We start from the raw sequence: 10,921 nt of genomic DNA on the forward strand, positions 1-10,921 counted from the left end.
ACTTAACAACCGTATTAGTAACAACTGCAGTGATTCACTTATCAACTGTGGCAAAAAAGGTTGTAAAATGGGGTAAAATTCACTTAACAACTGTCTCACTTAGCAACAGAAATGTTAGCCTCAACTGTGGTCCTAAATTGAGGGCTATCTGTAAAATTCCATATCCTATTCACACATTTAAAAGACTAGGGAAGCCAAGAATTGTAGAAGTATTCTACTAGGACAGGGGTAGGTCACCTTGGCTCTTTTATGACTCGTGGACTTCAACTCCCAGAATTGAGTTCCTGCTGGCTCAGGAATTCTGGGAGTTGAAGTCCACGAGTCATAAAAGAGCCAAGGTGGCCTACCCCTGTACTAGGATTACAATAGGTAACAATCGAGTTAAGGCTGAATCCCTGAATCCTGAAGAAAGATATGGCGCTGGAAGAGTCTCTAGATTTACCAGTGACTGAAACTCCATTCTTAACTGAAGGCCTGACTGGAGTAAGAAAGAAATCTAAGATCCTCTTAGCCCTCTGCCATACCTGAAATCCATGAAACTTTTAGATCAGCTCAGTTATAACACACTTCCTATTATAAGCGATATAAGGGATTTCTTTCCATTTGGAACTGTTCTTTCTTCCTATTTTGTACCGCTGGTCCTTTGATAGCAGAGCATCTGGAAGTATTGGACTGCTCTGTCACCAGAGAATTTCATCCAGCTGATGGCATCGATCCATCAAAAGTCTTTAAGTGGATGCCTAATGAATGAAACTTCAATGGCATTATTGTGTTCGTTGTGTGATTCATAGACTTGATGTTCATTTGTTTGTTTGTTTATTTCTGTGCTGCCTAAAGTATTTGTGCCTCTTCTTGCCATGCCTGCTCCTTTAAGGTCCTGCTGTTTGGCTGGAGCTGCAAAATAGCCTCCATAGCTTGAAGAACAGTATTCTCACAAGGATATGAGTTCGAAGGTTTTGATTCAAAAGTCTTCATTTCTCAGCATTTGGACAAGCCTATCCTTGTGAAGAGCATATGAATATTTACAAGGTTTAGCCTCCTTTCTTCTCTTTCTGAAGTTTCAAAGACTAGCCTTCAAATGCCATTGGTCTCTAGGGATTTCAGACAGCTGGATGCAAGGCTTCATACATAATATCAGCTGAATTAGATAAGCCGATTCCCTACTTACACCATTAGAACAATATTACATTCACATTCAAATAAGATGATTGATGGATGAAGGGTTCTTTGGCAGGTTTTTTTTTTAAAGGAATCTGGCATTATTTCAACTTGATTTGAATGAAGACAGCCAGTTAATTTGAATAGCAAACATTTTTTATATCCACAGCTACAGTGAGGCTTCAAATTACAGCTAGTACTTTCAGAAGGAAAAAAAAAAGCACTCCCAGATTTCTAATGTGCTTTTGTAATACTTACAGCATAAAGTAAATTGCATTAGAAATCCTGCTGGGTCCTTTCTAGTCTATTTAACCCCAGTTTTTGTCACTTAAAGCAGAGGTCGCCAAACTTTTGGGCACCAGGGACCAGTGCCATGGAGAAAGGTTTTTCTGCAGACCAGAGGGGCTGTGGTTTTGAATACTGCCTGCATCCCGAGGATGGAGCTTTGATTATTTGAGCGGCCCGCTTGCTGGCATGCTGCGGACGGGTGCTGGTCCACAGGCCGGGGGTTGGGGACCCCTGACTTAAAGGTAAAAAGGACGTTTCACTTCACTGTCCTTGTTAGCACCTATTGATTTGGTAAATTTGGCTAAACTTTTCTCTGTGTTGCAATTAGTAGATGATCCATTTATAGGCTTGTGATTCTTTATGTTAGCATAAGAGGGTGCTCTCTTCTAACCTTACAATATATCTTGCCTATTTCACACATCAGTTATGTGTTATGTGCGTATGAAGCACATTGTTTTAAACAATTCTGATAGAAGAAATTTAAAAAAAACCTACCCACATAGATTGCTTATTTCTGCTGCTTTCCTGATATTTTAAAGCTCAGGAGATGTTTCACTGTTAAAGTTTGAATAATTACAATTCACTTGGCAGCTTTGTTTTCAATTTGCTTGTTAAAAACTAGAAGGAGGAGAACTTCCTTTTAAGGAACATCTGGCCAACCTTTCAAAACAAAGTAATAGTTCTAATCAAACCACTTGAATCTTCAGAGAGAATTCTGAAAGAAGGATTGTCTATACTTTGGAAGAGTTTTGAATTTAGCATAAAGTTGATGTTTAAATTCATTAACTAAGAATTGGGTAGATTTTCTAGGTATTCCCTATTGACACAAAGAATGGCAAATAATCACAATGTTGTTTGAACATCCAAATCCTCTGCATGCAAAGGGTTCCAAGGCTCTTTTTTTTTTTTAGTTTGGCAAGCATATTTTGAATTTTATGGATTAGTTGAGTCTCCTCTTCCAAAGTATTGCTGGAAGTTATTCATGCATAAACATACTGAGTGCCATGAGGGATACAATCTGCATCATAATGCTATCTATCATCCTTTGAGCTTATTTTCTTGCATAGAACTCCACCTCTGCTTATTTCTGGGAAGATGGCCACAGAGTTTAAACCATCCATTTTCCCCCCCTATTCAAATATTGGTGATTGAACAAGGATACCCTTCTGTACATGTGCTACTTCGGATCTCATTGTGCCTATGGCTGTGGCTATATGACCCACAGAGAAAGAACTTGTGCAGAGTATGTCACAATATCCAATATTTATTCAAACCTACATTGCATAGATCAAGGGCTAGAAAGTCAAGATTGCTGTAGCAAGATACAGGGCCAAATGTTTTCCTTGTTGGATTGTATCTAATGGAGCAAAGTGAAGTGCCATTTCACCCTGCTTGGCTGATAAGATAGGACAGTGGTGGCGAACCTATGGCATGCGTGCCAGAGGCGGCACTCAGAGCCCTCTCTGTGGGCACGCGCACCGCGGCCACTAACAGCTTGTGCAGGTTCATTAGGCTGCCACCGCCTGGAGCAGCAGCCCCGCCCAGCACAAAGCAGGCAAAATGGCCAGCTAGCAAGCTCGAGTAGAGATGTTAGAGTATCAAGGTGGCCACGCCTACTTGGCCACACCCACCCAGTCTGCTGTGACCACCCTGGCCACGCCCACCCACTGGGCCACACACACCGCCCTCCCTGAGGGAACCACAATGCTGATGCAGCCCTGGCACTTTGCAATAAATAAGTGGGTTTTGGGTTGCGGTTTGGGCACTCGGTCTCTAAAAGGTTCGCCATCACTGGGTTAGGAAGATGTCAGTGATCCCCCACACTGAGTCTACTTTCAGAATCTCACAAATTATTACCAGTGTTATTATATGGTTTGAAACAAAGCTGATTCCCTTTCAGCTGTCCTGCTCATTTTACCTCTCTTTCCATGTAAGAGTATATCTAGATTCGAGGAGATGTAGGTGAGAAAGGTGATCTGATCCAAAATTTTACATAGAGGATATGACAGATACCTCCATGATGGCAGAAGCCAGAAAAATAATAATCATGATCAAGAAAGAAATGGCTGCTCCTTCCCCATCAGTCAAATTATTTTTTTCCTCCTGTCTGATCCAGATAGAGAATTTCACAAATTCCATAACAGCACAGCTCATACCATTGTCTTCTTGGCTGTACAAATTAATTCAACAGCTGACATTTTCTACTTCCTGCTCGCTCGTACCCAAAGTACTGCAATAGCCTATAGCAAGGGTAGGCAACCTTGGCTCTTTTATGACTCGTGGACTTCAACTCCCAGAATTCCTGAGCCAGCATGGTTGGTTCAGGAATTCTGGGAGTTGAAGTCCACAAGTCATAAAAGAGCCAAGGTTGCCTACTCCTGGCCTATAGCATAGCTGGTGCTGGTCATGGGAGATTGCCAGAAAAATTGGAAGAAACTAGGATCAATTCCTGATCTTCATGACTTAGTGTGAATTGTTTATTGCTGGTACTCCAGCAGAGTTTCCTACAGCTCACTCTAAGGCAGGGGTGTCAAACTCGCAACGTTACATGACGTGTCATGACGTATTGTGACTTTTTTTTGCCATTGCCGGCAATGGGGTGGGCACGGTTTCGCTATGATGCAGAATTCCTGAGCTTCTGGGAATTGAAGTTCACGAGTCATAAAAGAGCCAAGGTTGACTACCCCTGCTCTACATCATCTCCCCTATCAGACTCAGTCTCCTCTCCCATGTTTCCAGAGACATTGGAGGCATGGGAATGAAATGCACATGTGCTACCCCTTTAATAAACTTAGTCACCTTACAGCACATGTGCATTTCATTCCCATGCCTCCAATGTCTCTGGAAACATGGGAGAGGAGACTGAGTCTGATAGGGGAGATGATGTAGAGCAGGGGTAGTCAACCTTGGCTCTTTTATGACTCGTGGACTTCAATTCCCAGAAGCTCAGGAATTCTGGGAGTTGAAGTCCACGAGTCATAAAAGAGCCAAGGTTGACTACCCCTGATGTAGAGGGAAGAAGGGAAGAAAAGATGACCCTGAGGGACATGAAGAAGAGTCTACCAAGACAATAGTCAGTCAAAAGATAACTGAATCCAGGGTAGGAAAGTAACCTGAATACATATCTCAGACTAGACCAGGGGTCTCGAAGCTCTTAAGCCCATCAAAGCTTTCATGAGGTTTCAGATTGTTCATCAACTCCCAAACATATATTATGATATATGAAAATAATTTAATAGATGCTCCTTTAACTAATGACAGCCAGTTTTGTGAGATGGTTAAGGCATTGGACTGGAAATGGGGAGACCATGAGGTCTAGTACCATCTTAGGTATGAAGCCACCTAGGTGACTTTGGCCAGTCTCTCAGCTCTGGGAAGCAGGTAAGAGGAAACCACTTCTGAAATCTTGCCAAGAGAACTGTGGGGACTTGTCCAGGCAGTCGTCAGGAGTCAACACAGACTCAAAGACACACACACACACAAAGATACACAAACACACACTTTAACTAATAGTACCATGAATAATAATAATCAATAAAATCCCTTTTTTATGACCCTGTAATCCCTTAATTCGGGGTAAAGTAGATGGAGCTGAGCATTTACTTGCCAGATGCCCTTCCTGACGCCATGCAGAATTTGCAGCAGATATTTTTTTTCCTTGAGCCCTAGGAGAGAAACATCTGCTGCTACCTAGGATAAATTCTCAGCCTTCCAAGTGTGCAGAAAAACTATATTTTTCAAGACAGAAGGAAGAAAAACAAGGAAATGAAAGGACCATATCTTTCCTTCTTTAAACTAAATAGGTGGAAACCTAGAACCAGCAATGCCATGAGGGTAAGACTTTGGGCCAAAAATCCAGCCAACAGAATACGCAAGTCCTCCAAAGACAGAATGACTGGTGTACCACCTATTAAAGTAAGTGAAGCCATTCAGCTCATTATACAAGAAGTGTGGGTGAAACCACATTGTCCAGACCTCAAAACTTTGCCAATTTGTAGAACCACTTACCTTGTCATTTGGTGCAATATTTCCTTTTTCTGTTTTCATATCTGTTTTCTGTTTTCATATCTGTTAGTATGGTCACTTGAGGATTTATTTATCTATTTAATGAATTTAAAAAACGTTTATGGATGCCCAATTTATATGCCTTAACCCTGGACAGCTCACAAAACAACAACTGCCATGGTTCAGAGGACTCCGGGGATTAGAAATGACAGCTAGCTATTAATCAAAGACAAGAGCTTCCATGAAATAGCAAGTCCTTTCCCGGTTTCTGACTCCTAAATTGGTGGATTTCAGTATTCTCCACCATATCTGAATGTCTGGGTGCAGCTGAATTTGGGAATAAATAATTTCATGCTTTTAAGAGAATTCTACTAATGTTACTTCTGTATAGTTTGTACTATTGTAGCAGCAAATTTCCCTCCCTTCCCTGATAGCGACTACTATCTGTAGTTGCTTTATAAAGATTCCAATGAGCCAATGGACACTTGACTTTTTAAAGAGGCTAATTGCCTTTTGCATCAAAATTCTTGCACATATATTTTGCCAGGTGAACACATCCTCTAATCTTTCCACAAACAAGAGTGCTATGAAAATGATTTGGCACCATTCACATATTACAGGATTTTTTTTCCAAGTTGGCAACCTCAACAGTTGCCAACTGTAGAATGGGATACAAATCCCATCATCCACAGACAATAAATATAATGGTTGTGCTATTTAGAAATGGTGAGAAAGGTTGCCAGGTTCAGGAAGACTGCCTAGCACAGATGTTTCAGTTGAAAGAGATGATGCACAAAGGGGCCACCAGATCAATTATAGGCAAGGCCGTAGCAAATGAACCCACCAGGCCCTCCTGATTTCTTTTACTATGACAATCCTTTATGTTTGTATGGTGGTTATAATGACTAACAGCTTGGACTCCTGGACAGGGCTAGGGAACATTTGTTATTGTAAAATCTCACATCGGTGTTCATGAGGACTTTCTTATGCTGTCATATTAATTTCAGTGTCCTTCTGCAGACTGAGTCATGTTCTCAGAAGAAAAAATGTTCCATGTGTCATCAGCTGTCATGAATTTGGCCTCCACTCTCAGGATTTAGAAAGTGGCATTTATTTATTTCTCTTTCTTTCTTTCTTTCTTTCTTTCTTTCTTTCTTTCTTTCTTTCTTTCTTTCTTTCTTTCTTTCTTTCTCTCTCTCTCTCTCTCTCTCCCTTCCTTCCTTCCTTCCTTCCTTCCTTCCTTTCCATTGTTCATTTAATTTAATGCTAATTTTATTTTGTGTCTCTATAAATTCTATTTTTTTTAAAAAAATACCTTAATTGTCATCAAGTCTTGCTAGAGAGTAGAAAGCAGGGATATGAATCTATTATATAAAAATAAATGAATGCTTTTGAAAAAAAAATAGAAAAGTTAGCATTCTAGCTTCATGAATGATGGCTCTTCTTTTAAAGCTGCATTTAATGTGTCAAGCTTGTCATAAATTCAATCCAGGTTTCATCAACACTGAGGCCAATCCACTAGCATCAGAGAGAGGAAAAACAGTGATAACCTCAGACAATTCAGAAAGGGTTTCCAGTTCTAAAACATTCTAGTCCCAGAAAGATGCAGACTGGCAATATATAGTCTAATTCCTGGGGTGCTTCCCTCTGATATTCTTGGTCCTCTTCTCCATTTGAGGAGGGCTCTTAAGAGAAGCTCAGAACAATGCAAAATAGTTCTAGCATCTCTGAGGACAACAACTTACTAAAGAAAGATCTTGGGTTTGGTTCCCCAGAATATCCAAATCAGGTTATCCTATCCTTAGGCAATGAATAAATTGCCTCAAGCAAATGATAGTAGGTATAATGGAATAATAGCAAATTGTAAGTTGCTGTTATTAAATGATTTTAGGTAGATATAGAATACCACAACCAAATATAGATACCCAAATACTTTGCCAATGGCTTTTCATATGACTTGGTAACTGGAACAATAATTCAGTACTCTGCTTAAGCCGCAAAATATCTTAAGCCAACTTGATTTTGCTCCATGTAAAACCTTTATTATGGATAATATAGCAGTAGCGTGAACCAGAATCTAGGGAGGGTCATAATTAGTCCATGTAAAATGTTTGGGAACAGCAGAACTAACTGACCCAATTTTAAATAGTTTTCTGTGATTTTTGTTTTTTCTTTGTCATATATAGCTCTAGTTTTAAGGGTGCGTTGTCACCAGGTTTCATGCATCTGATAAAATTCATCAACACATTTACTGTTATTTCTTGCTGTACTTTTTGTTGTGCACAGATTTGGAAGGCTGGAAAAAATGAGAACATAGCCATGTCTCTGATTTTCATCACATTGTGGGCACTGAACATTATGCAAATGTTCGTGAAACTTTGGCTATGAATCACACTTGGAATGAGTTGGTTTGTTAAATTCATTTGGCATTGTTAGGTCATTCATCTTCAATTTGGGAAACAAATTTTGATTTTACAATGACAGAAAAACAAATCAAGACTCATATTACAATCCATAACTGACATATAACTATATAACCATATAACTATATATAAAACTAACTCTATATAACTTTTTTTTCTCTCTCTCTTTATATATATAGTCCCTATATTTGACAACACAATTCAATATTCAACTATATTGGGAAAATGTGCTTTAATGGTTAATAAATTGGCTTTGACTGGGATTAGTGGAACTGAATGAGGAAGCCCACATTCAAGTTGATTCACAGCCACAGAAGCTCACTTGCAAACTAACCTAGGATTAATATTGTTAGCAAAAACAAGAGTAGGATGGTAAGTATACTGTCTTTAGCTTCTGAAACATGGATATAAATATAATCCATTGATAAATAAACTGTAGGATGATGCTGAGAGACCTTGACGTTTTAGTGCATTCCGTGTTACTTTCTGAGTAAAAATATATAGCAAATGTATAGCAATTGTTCCTTTCATGCACTTGAGCAAGTATATTTTCAAGTATACTGACATATTGCAGTAAATAAAAAGCATTAAGAGTTCACACACAAACTGAAGGGCAAGATATAGCATCTAAATCTTGTCCTTCAGAAAAAAAATTACAGAGATCTTGGAAGAATTGTGGTAGAAGGGTTAGAGTTGCTGCAGATAATGGCCTCCCATTCAGTGTTGCAATAGCACTGATGTAATATGCAGAGCTGCCTGTGGCATTATTATTTGTCACACCACAGCACTGGGGAAAGTACCGACAGCAATTAGCCGAAAAAAGAGATTCTCCTCTCTTCCAGAGCATCCTAAGGACCAAGTTAGGAATAATAGAGTGGTACGGCTTTGGAAGCATCTGGATGACAGGAGACAGGAAGAGAGAGTGGGAATTAATCCTTACTAGGCCCTAGCTAAAAGCCCACCTGTACAGTCCAATATGCTTCATTGGAAAGAAAGTCACCTCAGGAACAAATGGAGTCTTCTCTCCTGATGCAACTAGCAGCTGAATGGGTAATCTGTTAACTGGACAGACTTGAACACTGGGCGCTATCTAACAAAATGAAATTCAATGGTGAAAAAAGCAAGGTTCTACATTTAGGCAAGAAAAACCAAACGCACAGGTATAGTATAGGGCAGTGGTTCTCAACCTTTTTAATGCCGCGACCCCCAACCGGTTGTAAGTCGAGGACTAAACCGGCCGTAAGTCGAGGACTAAATCGGTCGTAAGTCGAGAACTACCCAACCGGTCGTAAGTCGAGGACTTTCCCTGCCCGGGAGCGCCACGCATGCGTGGTTCTGCCCCCTGCGCCGGCTGAGGCGTAGCTGGCAAGCGGCAGAGACTGAGCAGGCCGACCACCAGCTGGCCCAGCTCAAGGGAGGTAAGGCACCCGCCGGAAAAGGGGAAAAAATGGCCGACAGCCTTGCTTGGCGACCCCCGTGAAATGGTCGATCGACCTTGCTCAATAGTAGTAACTGTGAGAGGGACCTCGGAGTCCTAGTGGACAATCACCTAAATATGAGCCAGCAGTGTGCTGCAGCTGCCCAAAAGGCCAACACAATGCTAGGCTGCATTAACAGAGGGATAGAATCAAGATCATGTGAAGTGTTAATACCACTTTACAATGCCTTCGTAAGGCCATACTTGGAATACTGCATCCAGTTTTGGTCACTACAATGTAAAAAAGATGTTGAGACTCTAGAAAGAGTACAGAGAAGAGAAACAAAGATGATTAGGGGACTGGAGGCTAAAACATATAAGGAACGGTTGCTGGAATTGGGTATGTCTAGTTTAATGAAGAGAAGGACGGTGGGGGGACATGATAGCAGTGTTCCAATATCTCAGGGGCTGCCATAAAGAAGAGGGTGTCAAGCTATTTTCCAAGGCGCCTGAAGNTTTTTTTAAGTCTCTTCAATTGCTCCTACAATTACAGAGAACTGCTCTAGATGACAATACAAGAATATATGTGTGTGTGAAAAAGATATTTACAGGTAGTCCTCGACTTACAACAGTTTATTTAGTGACTGCTGAAAGTTACAACAGCACTGAAAAAAGTGGCTTATGACCATTTTTCACACTTATGACCATGGTCACAGGATCAAAGTTCAGATGCTTGGCATATTTATGATGGTTGCAGTGTCCCAGGGTCATGTGATCATCTTTTGTGACCTTCTAACAAGCAGATTCACTTAACAATTGTGTTATTAACTTAACAACTGCAGTGATTCACTTAACAACTGTGGCAAGAAAAGTCATAAAATTGGGCAAAACTCACTTAACAACTGTCTCACTTAGCAACAGAAATTTTGGGCTCAATTGTGATCATAAGTCAAGGACTACCTGACAATTGAGAAATTAAATTAAATTTCACAACATCTTTAGTTGTGTTGCTAAAGATGATGATATTGTCTCAAAGCATTTACCAATGGGCCAGTTTGATTCACTCTTTTCTTATCCTTCACTCTGAAAGATACTTTTTGATTTTTAAAAAAACATTTCAGAGTTTCAATATTTCTACCCATCCTTGTTAGCCTGAAGTTCTGTTTTACTGAATTATAGTAGGGTATCTTAAAGTGACTGTCAACCTTTCCCTGTCCTTGTGCTAATACACAATCTAATACAAATTTATATTATCAGTGACTTACATGTTTAAGGGCTACTAATGGGATGGTGGCTAAGTGGAAATAATCCTGTGAGAAAAGAAAACACAGTAATAAGATTTTGTTCAAAGAACCACAGTGGAGTTCCACAAGCCTGTCAACACCAGATCTAGGAGAGCAGCTGCGGCAGGAGTGGAGTTGCTGGCTACATGTCTTGTTTGTAAGCTTCCTGGAGACATTTATTGGTCATTATGGAAATACTAGAAAAGAAGAACGATTGATTTTATGTAATTCCTAATAAGTACATTTATGATGAAAGCCAGTTTGCTGTAGTAATGAAGGCATCAGGCTAGAACAGCGGTTCTCAACCTATGGGTCGCGACCCCATTTGGGGTCGATCGACCATTTCA

Source organism: Protobothrops mucrosquamatus, unplaced genomic scaffold, assembly GCF_001527695.2.
Source record: "Protobothrops mucrosquamatus isolate PMUCROS unplaced genomic scaffold, P.Mucros_1.0 scaffold1784, whole genome shotgun sequence".
Classification (NCBI taxonomy): domain Eukaryota; kingdom Metazoa; phylum Chordata; class Lepidosauria; order Squamata; family Viperidae; genus Protobothrops; species Protobothrops mucrosquamatus.